Source organism: Podarcis gaigeae, assembly GCF_964106915.1.
Source record: "Podarcis gaigeae genome assembly, chromosome: 6".
Taxonomy (NCBI): domain Eukaryota; kingdom Metazoa; phylum Chordata; class Lepidosauria; order Squamata; family Lacertidae; genus Podarcis; species Podarcis gaigeae.
The window spans coordinates 67,772,350-67,789,002 of record NC_139682.1 but is presented as its reverse complement, the minus strand read 5'-3'; the positions used below and the strand labels follow the sequence as shown (position 1 = coordinate 67,789,002).

Here is a 16,653-nt window from a genome sequence, read left to right as displayed (position 1 = left end):
GACACTCCAAAGTTGGTGGGCGGGCTAATTGATTGTTGGCCACTGATGCGATTGGGGCTTCCCTTGTTGTTGGGAAGAAGTTAATGTTGCCATTTATTGGTTGACAGCCAGAAATAGTAAAACTCCTTGCACGAGGCTAGGGCTTCCTCTTTTCGCCCGTGCAGCGGATTGCCCGTCCCTCCCTCCCTAGAATAGGGTTGTTCGCTTTGACCTTGCTATGCCTGTCATGGGGTTGTCTGCTTTGGAGTGGGGGCCTGGTAGAAATTTGTCCATCTGGCTGATTGGCTGGGGCCATTTGGTTTTTGCCTACTGCGTAGCAAATCGTCACAACTTGTAAGGTTCGCGGTTAGGCATTGGTTTATGGTTTGGTTGGTTGAGGGGCATGGATTGGCTGTGCCTGCCCCTCTAATGCTGCTGCTGCAAGGGATTCCGTTAAAGGAATTGGGGGCTAACTATTGCTTGTCCACTCTGTCAAGGGGGCTCGGGCCATAGCAATGAGCTCCTGGTTGCATTTGGGGTGAGGGCAGGTTCCCTGCTCCGCGTAACCCCCAAGTGTATTCCCCCATTCTGACTTTCGCATCGTGCGGAATGTCAGTCTGTCCCCCATGGTGGGGGCAGATAGTCGCAACCAATGCCTGGTTGCATTTGGGGTGAGGGCAGGTTCCCTGCTCCGCGTAACCCCCATTCTGACTTTCGCATCGTGCGGAATGTCAGTCTGTCCCCCATGGTGGGGACAGATAGTCGCAACCAATGCCTAAGCAACCACTCACAAATTTGTATTTTAATAAAGTTGTGGCCAAAATTATGCCAAAAATCTTAAACAAAAATTTCTGTGTGATGTGTGAGTTATTGGGGTGGACCTGGGGACCTCGACACGCAAGTTCTGTGCAACCTTCACCCTAGGATAGATTTGATGATTTTCCAAAAAGCACTGAGCTCAGTGGCCTCAATTATGCTTCACTGCAACTCCATAATTAGAACTTTCCCCTAATTTCTTTCACATTTACGTACACATGGCTTTTATTACTGACATGGCAAAGCCCAAAGTAAATATACATACACATATATATATAATAGCTCCCCTACTGGGTGAAGAAATATCATCGTGCCCACCGGAGAAACAAATTTGCAAAGAAACTGATGCAGTTCCCTGAGTGCTGGTTTAGAACAGATTTGATACTCTGGATGTGAACTGGTTTAATAATGACTCCATCCTCTCAAGGAATCTCAATAAAGCAAAGTTGCACTTTCCCATGACTGCTGTTCTTTGAGTGGTCTTCTGTACAATCATATATACAGCGTGTGCAAGCCCATTCATGGCATCGTCTAGAGCTTTAACTCACAAGGCCTTTGACCAACAGTTTTGGCGCATGCATGTACAGAATGAGAAAAGACAGTAGAGAGAGTGGGAGGTGTGATTGAGGGAGGGACAGAAAAACTACTCAGATACAGTCTCTCTTCCCACAAGAATAGATGGCAAGCATTGAAATAGCACTGAATATACATGACTTAGAGCAGTGATGGCCAAACTTGGCCCTCCAGCTGTTTTGGGACTACAATACCCATCATCCCTAGCTAACAGGACCAGTGGTCAGGGATGATGGGAATTGTAGTCCCAAAACAGCTGGAGAGCCAAGTTTGGCCATCACAGACTTAGAGGGAAGCTAGCATTCAAAATGCCCTCATCTAGAAGGACCCATGTTTCCAAAAGAATGTAAAAACCCCCCTACCAAGCAACTCAGCCCAAATTTTTGTTACTGAACTGCCTAGCTCTGACAAAATCTTTTGCTTTTACCAAAGCAAGCTCCCTGTTGAAAACTTTCTACCTTCATTATTTAATTTCTCTTTTTCCCCTCCAGAGCATGCAGCCAACACAATCAGTTAGAGTTCTTTATTTAGTATGTTTCAGAGAGAAGAACACCTGCTGGCTTCTTTAGTAACGAGTTGTCCTTACTTGAGTTATATATGAAAACTATAGCACAGAGGGGAGTTGAGAATAACCTTTACACATTAAAATTGTATACCTTTTTTATTTTTTTAGAAAAAGTCTACCCTCCATGGTGAAGAGTGCTAGAATAAATTTGTTAAAGCTTTTTTTGGCAGAATAGATAATTTCTGTTGTTGTTTTACATATATATATATATATATATATATATATATATATATATACACACACACACACACACACACATATATATATGTAATACAGAAAAAGTGAAATTCAATTTCAATCTAGGCTTCTAGAAAAACAAAATGCTAATGTTATTGAAAGGAATGCTTTTCAAGAAGCTTTTAAATAGCATGTCTATGGGACAGATTTTTTTGAAGTGTTTATCTTAACCATGTTTTCTGGGAGTTTCTTTGAACATGCTGCTCTTTTCAAGTGAATTGACTAAAGGATAGTCATTTAACAGTTGGTAAGTTCCATAGCTTTGTAGGTATTAATAAAGGTCCAAAGTCTACACTTTGAACTGATAAAATCTGGCCTGGGCTGAATGGAAAAGTTTCTTTATTCATTCTGCAGGCTCCTTGCTCGACTCAGGCACAAGACAGATGTATATACCTTGAATGGAAAGTCTAAGCCACCTCTTTTAGGATAGCTCTATAAACTGAAAATTGCATCAAAACCAGACGCAACTGGTATTTCTCAATTTCCAGGAGAAGTTGACTATGTTGAATGCCAATTGGCAGGCTTTTGTGACAATCACGAAGACACCTCCTCTCTTTCCTGTGACAGTGATAAAGTTTCAGAGGAAACTAGGTTTGGCCACATAAATACCCTGGTTTTTTCCCCCCTTTGGACTATAGAACTAGACCATAATTCACAAGACAGGACTATTTAGTTTATATAACCAAAAAAATGCATATTCTGTGATTTCATGGTTTTCCTCTAAGAAGCAGCTTTATATAGGTTCTGACAATTGGTCAGCATAGGCCAATATTATCTCCTCTAGCAGACCGTACATCTCTAGTGTATGAGGCAGAACTTTCCCATACCTTACAACATTTCTCCAACGAAATTAGGGATGTCCTATTCAACAACAACAACAATTTTATTTATACATTGCCCATCTGACTGGGTTGCCCCAACCACTCTGGGCATTTTCATATATATATATATATATATATATATATATATATATATATATGCAGGTTTTGGTGTCCTCGGGTGTCTTCCCGTGTAAAAGTTGGGGTGTCTAGGCGACGTTTCGACGAGGTCTCACTCGTCATCTTCAGGCTGGTGCTTTCGGCTTCTTGTTACTGGAACAGAGCGGGATCTCAATGTTTGAGTTCCTATAAATACTGTAGAGGGGGTGTGGTGTCTAGCCTCCAATGTTCTGGGCAGAGAGGAAGTTCCCAGGCTAGTGTGCCTTTTCTTCTTTTGTTCCTTAATTACTTGAGAGATACCTTGAGTGATTTCTTGAGTGATATCCTGAGTACCACTTAGGTGGGTCATTAGGTGTGGATTAGTTGCTAAAGTCTTTGTGTCTTGACCTCTTGAACTTTGTGAAGAGTTTTCCTGAGAAGATGGCTGTATTGCACTTAGTTGTGCTTTGGCTTGGCTTCGTGTATAGGGGCGAGCTGTGGTTTTGTGGCTTGTGTCAGCCAGATCTGTGTAGGGATTGCAGGGGGGTGCAGCATCCGGAGGTGCCACCATGGATTGGCTACTGGATGGTGTCAGTAATTCATCTGTGGAGAGGGTCTGGGTTTGGGTCTGGTGTGGTTGATTGGTGTTGGCGTTCTGTGTGCCTCTGGATCTGGTGTCAGTTTTTTCTGCAATCCCTACACAGATCTGGCTGACACAAGCCACAAAACCACAGCTCGCCCCTATACACGAAGCCAAGCCAAAGCACAACTAAGTGCAATACAGCCATCTTCTCAGGAAAACTCTTCACAAAGTTCAAGAGGTCAAGACACAAAGACTTTAGCAACTAATCCACACCTAATGACCCACCTAAGTGGTACTCAGGATATCACTCAAGAAATCACTCAAGGTATCTCTCAAGTAATTAAGGAACAAAAGAAGAAAAGGCACACTAGCCTGGGAACTTCCTCTCTGCCCAGAACATTGGAGGCTAGACACCACACCCCCTCTACAGTATTTATAGGAACTCAAACATTGAGATCCCGCTCTGTTCCAGTAACAAGAAGCCGAAAGCACCAGCCTGAAGATGACGAGTGAGACCTCGTCGAAACGTCGCCTAGACACCCCAACTTTTACACGGGAAGACACCCGAGGACACCAAAACCTGCATTCCTGTACCCGTGAAAATCTACGAAAGCATATATATATATATATATATATATATATATATATATTAAAACATTAAACATTTTTTAAAAAACCTGCCTTCAAATGTCTTCTAAGGTTTGTATAGTTTCTTATTTCCTTGGTTCAGGGGTCACATAACTCTATACCCTCCAACATTTCTCCGATGAAAATAGGGATGTCCTAAGTGAAAATGGAACATTCCAGAATCAAATTTGAAACTGGAACGGCTTCTGTAAATCCAGGACTGTCCTTGGAAAATAGGGACACATGGAGGGTCTGGAGGCCTAAGACTGAACCTGGGATTCTTGGCATGCAAAATGTTTGATCAACCATTAAGCAAGCTGAACTTTTTCACATTTGCTGATGTTACGTCATTTCTGGTGGCTGGACCAACATTGCTCAATGGTGCCAAAAGACCATTCAGCTTTGCAGCTTTCTCTATATTATTCATAGAGAAACTAAAAATGTGCATGTGTTGGGTGTGGGGGACTCTCCTTTGCTACTCTAGGGTTTGAGAACAGCAATGTCTTCGAAATCACACACAGACAACAATAAGCAGCACCTATGCAAAGATGCCAGCCTAGCAGTTCGAAAGCATGTCAAAGTGCAAGTAGATAAGTAGGTACCGCTCTGGCGGGAAGGTAAATGGTGTTTCCGTGTGCTGCTCTGGTTCGCCAGAAGCGGCTTAGTCATGCTGGCCACATGACCCGGAAGCTGTACATCGGCTCCCTCGGCCAATAAAGCGAGATGAGCGCTGCAACCCCAGAGTCATCCGCGACTGGACCTGACGGTCAGGGATCCCTTTACCCTATACTTTTATGCAAAGAAAGTGCCTGTTATTCCCATGGACCACACAGACCTGAGTTCCCCACTGTCATTTAAATCACAATGGATAACCAGAGACAGGAGCTAGCTCTTTGGAACTGCCAGCATTGAAAATAATGTCTCCTATTAGGATTTCCAGCAGCCTGTTGTATTCCAGCCAGCAACCCACAGCAAACAATAAGGTGCCACAGACAAACACAGACTAAGTGGCAGTCTCCATGAGCTTGTGTACTTTTATCTCTCTTCACAGTTGTGCAATGTTTACATTTTCATTTCGGGCGCCGTCTGGCTACCAAGCCGATGGGTGTGGTGTAGAAACTTAAATAGAAAAGAGAATTCCTTCAATGGCACAGGAGATGAAAAAGCGTCTCAGTGTAAAGATACCAGTAAAGGTTGGTCACACTGGGGCTGCCCAAACTATGCTGGATTATGAGCCTCGCCATCACCTAAAGAAGAAAAGAAAAAAGAAAGGAAAGCTCTTTCTGAGCCTCCAAAGGCACAACTAAGCTGGTTAAACCAGTGTGGTGCATATCCTCCAACATTTTGTATTCCAACCCCATCACCATAATTTTATTATTTATACCCTACCTATCCGGCTGGGTTGCACTATCCACTCTGGGTGGCTTCCAACATATATAAAAACATAATAAAATATTGAGCTTTAAAAAGTATTTCCTATACAGGGCTGCTTTCAAATGTCTTCTAAAGGTTGTACAGTTACTTATCTCCTTGGCTCAGGGGTCACATAATTCCATACCCTCCAACATTTCTCCAGTGAAAATAAGGATGTCCTAAGGAAAAGTGGGACATTCCGGGACCAGAATGGCTTCTGTAAAACCAGGACTGTCCCTGAAAAATAGGGACACTAGGATGGCCTGGGAAGGAGCTTGTGCCTTACATACCCTGTGACCATGGCTCTGTTGAAAGGCCTGCCCACAAACTTTGAGCAGCAGTTGCAATGCATTGTGGGAATGCTGGTGAAGGGAAGGAGTCTGCCTGTCTTTTATTTGCAAGACCTTGGACTCCCACAGCCTGCCACAAATGGTAGCTAGTCCTATAACAACCAGCTAATTATAGCTCCATGGGTGTCAGTAGGACCAACTAACTTTAAGCCCTGGGAATGAAGAATTTGTGTGTGTTTAAGGTTGCTATCCTATACACACTTACCTAGAGGCAAATCCTAATGAACTCAGTGGGATTTATTTCTAAGTAGACATGAACTGCATAAGGCATTCTAAATCTCCCAAGCTATAAAGATTTCTGGGATTGTTCCATTATCAGGTAACATGGCAAGTTGGGTTGGTTTATAGATAAGGCATATGTGTTCAATTTCTGGCATCTCCAGGTAGGATTGAAAAAGAGTCTCTATGTTGCCATGTTTTTGTTTGTTACCCAATACTTTTATTTGACTTCCATTTTATTTTATTTTCTTGACAGTTGCAAGACAAGTACAAATTTAACAAGTAAACATTTTCCTGTAACAACAGTATCTCCCTACCAAGACAATCCCTGGATGTAAATCTAACCAAGTAATTTGTGAAATGCACAGGAGTCCAACTAAGAAAAAAGTTAACAGCCTAAGTTGCTGCAGAATGTTTCTCTCTACCTTGTCCTTATCCCGTTTGGTGGGTGAAAATTTATACTTCAAAATTGACCCTCCCATGTTCACCATTTTCTCCAAACTTGTAGGGTTCTCCCCTGTCCTCATTAATAATTATGCACTACAAAAGTTACTTTTGCATGTCATCTTGTATTCTATGCCCCCTTTCTTCTCTCTGCACAATTAAAAGTGTGCCACATGATGGGTTTTTTCTAGCAGAGGAGTGAAGAGATGTTTACATTCAATTTGACTCAGCTTTAAAAAAAAGGTGATGATCTTTTCGATCATTACTGACAAAACTGTATTTTACTGGAGAGAAAACAAATGATTTGACCTTGCGAGCCACATAATACATCTCAAAAACAAATCTGCAGTGCCTTCTTTTTTTAATAGTTGTGATTTGCATAGCTGAACTTTGAATGCACAAAGCCATAAATAGCTGTGGAGCTCAAGCTGGCATATAGCCCAGCTATGGTAGGGTGCCAGACAACTGGGGCAGCCGCACATCAAGTAAGCTATTTGGTCGAACAAGGTGATGTCTGACAAAGAGGTTACAAAGCTGGAGACAAGAACTTGTCATTTATTGGGATAATCTACAGCTGATAAGCTGCACAGTGAGTGAACTACCTTTTGAAAAATAAGAGGGAGAGAGAGAGAGGAGTCTATCCATTAAGACGAATTTCATTCCTTAAAAATGAACTGAACAGTTAAGTGACACCAGCATCCCCAAAGCTATTTCTAACGTATATGAAGAAATATAGATATTTTATATTTCTCTAAGAGGTAAAAGCCACAATCTAACATGGTTTGCAAGAATTTACAGACGTTCCCATGAAAGTGTTATTGTTTATTATTTTTTATTATTTATTATTTACATAGCAGCGCTAATGTATATGATATTGTTTCAGTTAACAACAACAACAACAGCACCCTGTTCTGAGGATCTTACAATCTAAGCTGTGTGTTGGAATGCATGTGGTATATGCATGGACTGGAGAGCATGAATAGAAGTTTTTAACCTTAAAAAAATAATGTTGATATGTAATGAAATTCTCGGCAGTATATGGTCTGCATTTAACATTTACAGGTATCAGATCATTCATTAGCATACAGAGTGCAGGAAAAACGTTTTGATTAAAACCTAGAATGCTTTGACTATTCATAGTAATGTGCATTTAATCTTTATTCATTAAGCACAGCAAGAGGTGGAAATGAGAAAGAAAGTGTGTTTTGTTAAAGGTGCAGATTAATTACATTCCACAATTTATTTTCTTTGGCTATCTGACATTTATCACATATGATCTAGAAACAATAATAACAACAAAAATATTCCTTAAAGCAAAACAAAAACACTCTTAACTACATCAATGGAAATTATATGGGTGAGTTCAGTTTGGGTTTTATTATGTGAAAAAATATCAAACGAGTGGTTTAATGACCCTGAACACAAGTCCAAAAGTGAGAATAAATGAGAAATTGACTAACAACCTCGTTTTAATATTCAGTGTTCTGTTAATGAATAGACAGATATATATTTTTGGCCAAAAAACTAGCACTTTGTCCAGGATTCAGCCTCAGAAGTAAAAGACAATCATGCAAAGTCTCATTCTTGCTCACCCCACCCCAAACACTAAACATCATTCTACCCTGCCACACACTAGTAACTGTGGTCTTCTTGGTTTATCCGCTCAGAGTCAAACTAGCTGTGACGAGTTCTGTGATTAAGATTGTGTATGTGTGTATGTTTGGGGGTGGGGGAACCTAATCAGTAGCCTCATATGGCCGCTTTGAAAGTTGGGAACATGATGTGCTGAAAAAGTTTGTGGAATTCTTTTCTCCCTTTCCCCAGTGTAAATCCTCCCCCTATTTGTTGTCGGGGGGGGGGGGATCTCCCCATAGCGCCTCTTAGATCACATCCATACCGTACCATACACAGAATCAAAGAATAATCTGAAGTACATTTAGCACACTTTTATAGCACAAGGCTGACCACAAAGAACTATAGATTGTTCGGGGTGCTGGGAGTTGTAGCTTTGTGTGGAGCAAGGTACAGTTTAAATATGTGCTAAATGCACTTCAAACATACAGTGCAGATCTGACCACAGTGCTTACCTGTTCAGTTGGAGGCAAAACTACATATTATCTCAGCAAATCCTTATTCCCAAACCTGTTTGTCAAGATGCCTGAATGCAGGGCTTAGTAAGTTACAAGAGAGAGTTGGAAAGCAGGAAGGAAGAGGTGTTTAATCACACCAATGTCCACCCAAGATCATTTTCCTTCATCGGGTAGAGACTGAAAGTAAAGCTAACTCAGGGGGAGGAGGGGGGACTTTTAGAAGCATTTGTAGGGGAGAGAGGTGGGCATGGGGAAGGTTAAGGATCCCACCTGCCTACTTTTTCTGTTCTTCCCTGTATTAATGTCATTACAGCCAAAAAATAGGTTCGGGAGCATATATTTGCTACAATAGCATGTGATTCTGTCCTCAGTAAATATACTTCTCGCAAATGCCCTTCCCCACATGAGTGATATTGGGTAGAAAGTGTTGTTGTAGTGACCAAGGCCCGGGGGAGATGAGTTCGAATCCCCACTCTGTTATGAAGCTCACTAGGTGATCTTGGGCCAGTCACTCTCTATTAGGCTAACCAACTTCACCAGGTGCTTGTGCGAATTAAGGGGGGGGGCATCATGGTGGGCCATGTAGATTGTCCTGAGCTTCTTAGAGAAAGAACAAGACAAGAATAAAATAAATGACTTTGTAGTTCAGTTTCATGCTCCTTAGCAAACTGTAAATATTTAGCAAATAATAAAAGACGATGATGCACATGATCATGTGGAAATGAGGACTAATTCTGGCTGTTTGTTCCAGAATCTGTAGGATACAATGAGAGGAATGAACAGCTCAGCCCTGCTTCCTTCCCCTGGCCTGGAATGAGCTTCTTCATGTGGACACACCTTCCATTGTTTGAGCAAACAATGCTCACAGAGCCAGTTTTTCTGTTTCTCTGGCTTACTCTGCAATGCAGGCAATGTGGAAGAAGGAAAGATGTAAAAAGAACACCCTCAATGACCTAGATCACCTCAGGGGCAGTCAGAAACTGTCATCTATGCCCTGATCATTCCTGGGAGCTCTAGACCCGCACTGCAGGAGAACCCAAGCAGCATCTGAAAGCAAGATGGAGCCACAGGTTTAGAGTGATGGTGATCTGAGTGAGTCAGTGAGAAGAGTGGGCCTGTTTTCTGGTTCAGGAAGTGCTTCACTGAAAAGTGCCAGGGCGTGCGAGCCTTTATCCAATGAAAGGCTGCTCAGTGGTGTGGGAAAGACAAGGCAACCTGCCTAGCCTCACACACCCACTCGGATTACGAATAATATTGATATCTTCCGGGGCCAAGCCATAAAAATGAAAGAGCACCTGTGGCAGTGTAATTCTTGCTTCCAGGAATGGTTGTGTGGGAGAAAAAGGAAGGAAGAGGGAGGTCATACTGAAACGTGTGGTGGGAGTAAGCCTGGGTCTGGAAGGGTAAGCTACAAAGAATAAATAATAGAATTGTAGAGTTGTAAGGGGCCACCAAGGTTCATCTAGTCCAAATCCTTGCAAATAGGTAAAAAAAGGGTAAAGATAAAGGACCCCTGGATGGTTATATTCAGTCAAAGGTGACTATGGGGTTGCAGCACTCATCTCGCTTTCAGGCCGACAGCTTTCCAAGTCATGTGGCCAGCATGACTAAACCACTTCTGGCGCAACGGAACACCATGATGGAAACTAGAACGCACGAAAACACAATTTACCTTCCCACCATAGCAGTACCTATTTATCTACTTGCACTGGTGTGCTTTCAAACTGCTAGGTTGGCAGGAGCTGGGGCAGAGCAATGGGAGCTCATTCTGTCACGGGGATATGAACTGCCAACCTTCTGATCGGCAAGCCCAAGAGACTCAGTGGTTTAGACCACAGTGCCATCCACGTCCCCCTTGCAAATGCAGGAATCTCAACACACAGTTCCTCATCCGTTTTGAAACCAGACCCTGCTTAGCTTTGCCAATGCACTAGCAGATTTATTGCTAGTCCCTACACAGAGCAACTTGAATAGTCACCAGAAATACGTGCTTTAAGATGCTAGTGACCTCTGGGTGCCTCAGTTTATGCTCCCCGGTTTTAAGTACATAGTGACAATTAAGCTTTGCTTATCGTTTGTCTGCCTCTGTACCACTTTGAATAAAATGTCCTTTGGAGTTTTTCATATGGTACTGGGTGCATCTCTTTGCTGATTCATATTCTGTGATAGTCTCACTGAAACAATTCTTAAGTGTGACACCCTTCTCTCTGAAAGTTAGCCTTGGCACTACACCTACTGACCCGGTTCTGCCACTTCTTTCACCACAGGAAAGCTTTGGCAGCAAACCAAGACAATGAGACAGCTCCTTGTTTTATATATAGTCCTCAGCCCTGACATGTATAGAAGTGATTCATTTTGCACCTAAAGACAAAGGATTCTCTCGTTCTGTACTGTTCACCCCGAAAAACCTTATGCGTTGCCAACATAAACAAAAGATTACAAGAATGCAGGGATGATGATAATAATAATAATAATAATAATAATAAGAAGAAGAAGAAGAAGAAGAAGAAGAAGAAGAAGAAGAAGAAGCCACCCATTTGACTAGGTTGCCCCCAGCCACTCTGGGTGGCTTCCAGCAAATAAAAACATCAAACATCTTTCAAATGTCTTTTAAAAGTCAGATAGTTGTTTATTTGATGGGAGGGCATTCCACAACTGAGAAGGCCCTCCACCTGGTTCCCTCTAACCTCACTTCTCGCAATAGGGGTGGCTTTTGCAGGTGAAGGCATTCTATGATCTGTATTGACAGTTACCTCATGCCAATAGGCCCATTTGTCTGCAAAGGATAAAGGGTCTTTGACAGTACTCAAGGTGAGGCCTGAGTCAGTACACACCAACATAGTGTGGGGCAGAGGATACTGAGATCACGAGTGGTGTGTGCTATCTAAGAGTTAGTTGGGCTCTGTGATCACATTTTGGATTTGCACACTACAGTCTCCTGGGGAAGCACTATATATTGAGTCAGTCCCTACCACAAAAGCTCCCTAGCCTGTCTTCCGTGAATCAACAAAGATATCTAACTTTTATTTTTCACACACACACACACAAAACTCCTCCAGTTTTGAAACCATGTTATAGGTTTTCTTAAATCCTGTGAACGCCTCTGCTTTTGTATCAAAGACAACAGAAAATCAGCTTGGCACACATTTTAAGCCCTCCATTGTTTTAATGCATCTTTGCATTAAAGTTCTTGAATAATTGCCTTTTTTTGAAAAGTTTCTTCTGGGATTAGACAGGAAAGCTTTCAGCTGTAAGACTAAGAAGAGGTTACATTAGTGCTTGGAAGAAACTACTTTTTTCCAGCAATATTTTTTCCCCATTGTCAAAACAGTTCAAATGCATGATGGCTTTATGTTTATTTCCAACCAAATGTTTGAGGAATGAGATGATGTTGAGGTGGGGAATAGAGGCCTATTTCAAGAGCTGTTGAACACAAGTCTCCTTAACAGTTGGTTTATCTCATTCAGGCTCCTTTTCTATGAAGTCTCATTTTAAGGTGACCTTTTCATGTACAATATGATGAATTTTTCATTTTATTTGATTGCAAAGATGCTATGATCAAAGAGTAGAATAAATATTGCCTTTTTCCCAGTCTTGGGGTAGTGCTCGGGAGAACCTTAGAAAATATCTGGGTGTTGTTGTTTTTTACAAAATGGTAGCATGCAGCTTTTACTCAGGATGTGGTGTCTATATTCTGAAAATATACCATTTTAAATTCACATATGCAGCAAAACCCTGGTGGAACATAAATAAGGATCAATTTTTATACAGTTCAACACAGTAAAACATTATATAGGCCTAACCCTCTCTCAATCTAAAGCAGAGATACAATTCCTCTCTCAACTGATAGAACGTAAACCATATTTATGTGTGTGGGTATGTATATATTACAATAAATTATGCAGCAAAACACATTGGCGAACACACCAGGTTTCTAAAGCATTTCCAGCAGAGATGGTAAATCTTTATGTTTCTGTAGAAACAACAACCAAAAATACTAGACAAAAATTAGATGGGAATTTTAAAGATGGCTTTACAGGGTTTAAATATTCAGATGTTTATAGCTGCATGAATAATACCCTTATCAAGTTGCATATTTATTTTTAAGTGAATTTTCATTATTTTCAAATGACAATTTTGCTTGTTCTCCTTTGTATTCATTGGTGTCAGATACAGAAAATAGTTTTCTGCTTACCATTCTGGGGAAGATGAAATTTATCATTGTGCCAAAAGTACCCTGGAAAGCAAAGAAATGTTATTAGTTATTATGCCCTTATCCATGGGGAGCCTAACTCCCCAAACATCAGCATCCACACACACAAATGAAACAAACCAATAGCTAGAAACACAAAACAAAGCAAAATACAAAACAAAGTGTCTCCCAGAAACATCCTATATCTATTTAGGAAGCCCTAGTTAAATTCTGTGGGTGTTCAGGGCCCCTGAAAGTAATCACAAAAATCAGAGTATACATTATATTTTATATTATTATATATTATTATATTATTACTTTTCAAGCAGACTCCACAGAGTGATTTACATAGAAATAGCCACACGATAATCAATTGAAATGATTGAATGAACAGCAAAGAGAAGTTTCAAGGGTGAAGAAGGACCAAATGGAAGAACCAAAATGGTCCTTGAGAAGCCATGTGGTGTGGTTGTCAGGGCTGGGTGGCAGGGAAACCATCTCAACTGGAACACCTGGAATGAGAAGGTGGGCAGCTCTCCAGGCTGTTCCATCATCTCTCCGTCCCATCCCAGGGCAAGATGGTGTTTGAGGAAGGAGATGCACTGGGATGACTTCCATCTTTTAAAGCTTTCTCTGAGCTTTCTCTGTCGATGCACTTCCACATTTGTGCAAAGACAGGCTAACAAAAAGGCAAGAACCCAGTTTAACCACGTGTTGCAGCTTGAAGATGCCATGTTTATCATTTGATTTATACCCCACTTTTCATCCAATGAGCTCAAGGTGGCATACTTGGCTTTCTGTGTACTCTTTTTGTCTTCACAACGACCCTGTAAGGTAGGTTAAGCTGAGAGGCAACAACCACCCCCAAGTCACTTAGGGAGCTTCGTTGCTGAGCAGGGATTTGAACCCCTTTCCCTCAGGTCTTAGTCCAACACTCTAACCATGGCACCATACTGGCTCTCATTATGTTGCTAACCATAGTCATATTCACAATGTGCTGAGAAGCAACTGGGACCTATGCTGAAAACATTCACAAGTAAAAGATCCACCTGGGCATCTGTCATAAGACAGTAGAAATAAGTCACTTACGGGGGGTGACTGTATGTGTGTGCAGAGAAGACATCATGATCATGTGAATTTGCCCTATGTTGAAAATCAATGCTGCTGCTTTTTGCATTAGATTGAAGCCACGGCTATGAATCAATTTGTGGACTTTCCATTCTCCTACACTTTTTAAAGCCATTAGTACTCCAGCAGATTCATTTGTGTATCACATATTTATTCTATTCTTCCAAAGAGCTCAAAGCAGTATATATAGGATTGTCCCTGAAAGGCAGGTCAGGTTAAATAGTGACTAATAACCCACTGAGTTTCACGGCCAAGTGGAAATATGAACCTGAATTTGCTACATCCAAGCCCAAGACCCCTAGCCATTATTAAACAAACAATGACCCTGTTTTAAAATTCCCCCAGATTGCACAGAGAATCTGACGTTTTATGTCACAATGGACTCAAGGCAAAGGTCCCTTTCACTCCAGCTCATTCAGGAAATCACAGCTCATTTAGCACCACCAACGTGGTATGATACAGTAGAAAACAGAACAATTATGCTGTCTTTCTTTAACCACCTTACAGTATATATGGTGGATCAGACAGAGATGCAAAGAGAAATCTGTAGCTGAAATTGAACAGTGAGAAAAGGGAAGTCGGTCAGTAGAACAGGAACTACTAGACATTCTCATGCTTAGGTGCAAGTTTGTGGGTGGGTGCTTAACTTACTTTTGAGGTGACTAAGGGTGCATGTGAGTAAGGGAGTTTCCTTTCTTTCATTCTGCAAATCAGCTCTCACCAATGGTTGGTCTGGTACTTTGTAACCTTCCCAGTTGCCCACACTTCAATTAAATTCCAGGGAAAGGCATCATGAGGTAATATTTCTCATGGGCCTTTTTCAGATCAGGAAGCATGGAGTGTTGGCTGCAGTGTGCTTGAGAAATGTTTACCGGAAAGAAATTCTCTCTCTCTCTCTCTCTCTCTCTCTCTCTCTCTCTCTCACACACACACACACACACACACACACACACACACGACCCTTGGTTATCCTGCAGCAATAAGGTGATCTCAAAACTTTGTGCTCACAGAAATTCTGAATAAACTCTAAAGTGCCTTGAAGATGTGGCAGAAAAATAATGAAGGCTTCTTTTGTGAAATTGGAGGACAGATTTGAAACATGGAATGCAAACACCGCAGAGACCAAGAAAAACCCACATTGTCTAACTGTTGTTGTTAAGCATCTAGGTTTGTTCATTTCTCCTAGTTTGCTACTCAGGTCTTGCCTAGTGGATAGGCCATCAGCTGAGGACTGTGGGAGCAAGTCACTGTGTTCCTTATAGGAAAAGGAACCAACTAGGGTTGCCACCCGTTTTGTAAAAAATGGGATTGTCACGCTTTGGGACCACAGTTTCCCTTGTCCTGTTTGGCCCCCAAACAGGATGCCTTTTGTCCTGTTTTCATAAAATAAAATAAAATAAATCAGCATTTGTGTGTTCCCCCTAACTTGCTTGTCTCATGCAGCCTAACTTGCTAGGTGCGTAGGAAGTTGAGCCCACCCTCCCCTCCAAAGCTGACTGATTGACACTCCGAGCTAGGCAATAGTGGAACCAACGCTCAGTGGAAGAACATGTGTCCTGCATGCAGAACATCCCACGTTCAATTCCTCTCGTTCACAAGTGACTCACTGGGTGGAGTGGAACAGCAACACCAGCTTCCCAGTAGGTGGATTAATGTTGCTTACCTGGAAGGGGAGGGGGAAGGGCAAGGTGGCGATGAGGTTAATGCAGTGCAAGGAGTGCCCAATTGGCCCTACCACTGCATTTGCAGTGCGCCAACCTCCCGGCCACTTCACCTTTCCCTCCCAGTAAGCAAAAGTAACCCACCTGCTGGGGAGCTAGCATAGTGGATCCTTCCTCGCCCCAAGTGATCCACTTCTGCTGACATCTCCAGTTGAAATGTTCAGGTGGCAGGTGATGCAAAGACCACGGAGAGCTACACAGATATTCAGAATGTAATACTGGATTAGAAGAACAAACAGCCTCTTCTCATAATAATGCAGTTTCTTATGTCCGTGACACTGCAACTGGTATCAGTGTACCCCACCCAGTCTGAGTACATCAATTCCAAACTTAGAAATGCATCATCATTGTTTTGGTGATATTACCTGTGTAGCAATGGCTACTGAATCCACATAGCCAGGTCCCACCCTGCACTAATAACACTGGAAAGAGAGAGGTCACGCAGCCTTCTCCACCTGTATTGCACCTGCCCAAAGGCGGTGGCAGGGTAGGAAATAACCACAGCCTCCACCCATCCAATGTGGTTTCGCTGCTTCAAAATCTTACTAACCTAGAATGTAATCCGGCTACACTAAAGTGGGAAGCACACTTTGCAAATGACCTTAGTTTTGTTTCTTCTTCTCCTCCCTAAGATAAAGCATGTAATTAAACTAAATTCCTTTCTGAATTTAGTCTTGATTTTTAAGGCGCATACTGCTTGATGTCTCTTGTGACATTCTGTGCTATAAATTCTTTGGCACTTGGGCTACCTGGCCACCCTTCACCGCGGTGGCTGCCAATTATTTTCTGGAATTACTAG

General features: G+C 42.0%; 1 protein-coding gene and 1 long non-coding RNA gene across 3 annotated transcripts in view; one reads left to right on the top strand and one right to left on the bottom strand.

Moving 5' to 3' along the window:
• ADGRL2 (adhesion G protein-coupled receptor L2) overlaps positions 1-16,653 on the bottom strand; it is a 353,211-nt gene that overhangs the window by 234,317 nt on the left and 102,241 nt on the right. For both annotated transcript variants that reach the window (XM_083743180.1, XM_083743186.1), the window contains one exon: positions 13,009-13,050. The gene's annotated coding sequence lies outside the window, so the exon portion shown is untranslated. The remainder of the gene's footprint in view (positions 1-13,008; positions 13,051-16,653) is intronic.
• The window catches only part of LOC310846669, a 54,388-nt gene continuing 44,844 nt past the window's right edge, over positions 7,110-16,653 (top strand). Inside the window, exon 1 of the long non-coding RNA XR_014565435.1 lies at positions 7,110-7,312. This is a non-coding gene — a long non-coding RNA (uncharacterized lncRNA). The remainder of the gene's footprint in view (positions 7,313-16,653) is intronic.